The sequence below is a fragment of the Lissotriton vulgaris genome, chromosome 2_1, assembly GCF_964263255.1.
Source record: "Lissotriton vulgaris chromosome 2_1, aLisVul1.2, whole genome shotgun sequence".
NCBI lineage: Eukaryota > Metazoa > Chordata > Amphibia > Caudata > Salamandridae > Lissotriton > Lissotriton vulgaris.
Window position 1 is genome coordinate 222,864,533 of NC_141687.1, and position 2,199 is coordinate 222,866,731.

Here is a 2,199-nt window from a genome sequence, read left to right on the forward strand (position 1 = left end):
TCACATAATTCCAAGCACTCTGCCTCCAGGATTGTTAAGGCCTGCCATAGGAGTGACTTATAGGAGGATATGTGTCCATTTTAGGGTTAGATATAGGTATACTATATCTAAAGCAAAGGGTAATTACACCACCTCGCCCCAGCTGTGTTAGCAGCCAGTTGTGTCAGTTTTGGATGGCCAGCCAGGGGTGGCATAATACATGCTGCAGCCCCTGGTAGGCCTTGGGTGCACTTATGCCCTGGGTACCTATGGTACCATCATCAATTTGACTTTATTCGGTTAAAAGAATAATAACCATAAAAGTACATGAAAAACAGTTCATAATAATACATTATCAGAATCAATACATAGTACAAACAAAAGAAGAATTCAGGTAAAACATAATTAAATTTAAGTACAAATTGATTTACGTAATCTAAAACATTGCTAAAAAATTCCGAGATGCAGGCAACATTAAAAATAACATCTAATTTCTACACTGTACAAGGACTTACAAGAGTGACCCAATACCAATTAAATATGTACCTAAGGTACATGGAGTCCATTTTAACAGAGAGAGCAGGAAGCCTGGGGTCCTGGATAGCAGGATCCCAGGCCAACTATGTCGAAAACCAGCAAAAACACTAGGCAAAAGGTTGGGGGCAACCATAGTTGGATATCCACCTTCCTACAGGGGGCACTTCTCAACAGTATGTCTGTCCACACACACCAACAGCACCACAAAAACTACTGCGAGCTGCTTTCAATATGCTTAGCTCTGAAATCCTTATTTTAGGTAATATGTGGCAAGGTATTTCTCATCAAAACAGACATCACTACCACGTACTACCTGCAGAAACAGAGGACACTCGCTCTTCCCCGCTCTCTGCATTGGCACCGGAGCTCTGGCACCGGGCCATCCACTACAACATACTTCTTTTGACAGAACAACTTTCCGAAGCTGACAGCAACATTTGATACCAGTTCAGCAGAATGAGTCAAAAGTCCGTAAGTGGGAACTCCGCTGCATGTCCTACAAAGATACTTCTTTTGCTGATGCTCCACACCGATAGACTGTTCGCTTCGCCGAAAAACACAAAATGATACATACATCGCCTGGGGGTACTTACTGTCCATGAGCAATGCACTGTGGAGGCACTGCTCAGGGATCTTTGCATATTCTTTTCCTCCTCTTCCACACCTTCTGTACATGGCAAGGAAGCTGAAGGGAACATGCCCCACACTCTTCCTGGTGGCCCATTCTTGGGCCGGACAACCTTTCCATTCGATGCTCATTGAAAGGTCCATTAGCCCCTGATAGGCCAGACCTTCTAACATAAACCTATGGCCTTATCACACATATCCCAGGCAGCTTAACCTAGTGATCTGGCACCTGATGTCCTGACCTGAGTCTAGTTATAGCGTTTGGTAAGATTGATCTCCCACTGAAATTCATGACTATCCTGCATAAAGCATGCAATCCTTCTGCATGGGCCTGCTATGTCTCAAACTGGAAAAGGTTTGTCCACAATTTCATTTCTAAGAACCTTGAGCCTCCAAAACTGGATGTTCAGGACATTCTGCAGAAATCAGGCTTCACCTAGACTTCCATATTGTTACATGTACGCTATTATGGCCTTCAAGCACAACATGTTTATGATCCCAGAGTTCAAAGCTTTTATTGAGGGTTTCAAGAGTGTCATATCTCAAAGAATATCTACTGCCCCTTTGTGGTGCCTCGGTGCACTCCCCACCACACTCATTGGTCTGCCCTTTGAACCCTTACACTCTTGCCTTGCACAGTTAATTTATTGGAAAGTGACTTTCTTAGTAGCCATAACTTGCTACATGTAAGTGTTTACCCTGCAAAAGACTTTCATTCAGATTCTCAAGGACAGGGTTCTTTTTAGAACTAACCCCAAGTTTCTCACCAATGTAGCATCACCTTTCCAACTCAATCAGATCATACAGATGACAGTCTTCTCTCCACTGCTAGACTCTAAAGCACAAAGTGCCCTTCACACTTTAGACCAGTGATACACAAAGTAAGACCTGGGGGCTGCCTGTGGTCCTCCTGACCTTTACATGCGGCCTCCTGGGCAACAGCAAAACTGGACTGCTGTTTACTTGCGCCAGCACTAATATAAGCAAAATGGTAAATAAACAAGTGTTTATTTGAGGATTAATTGCAGTTACAAAAATAAAGTCACTAGGATGTAC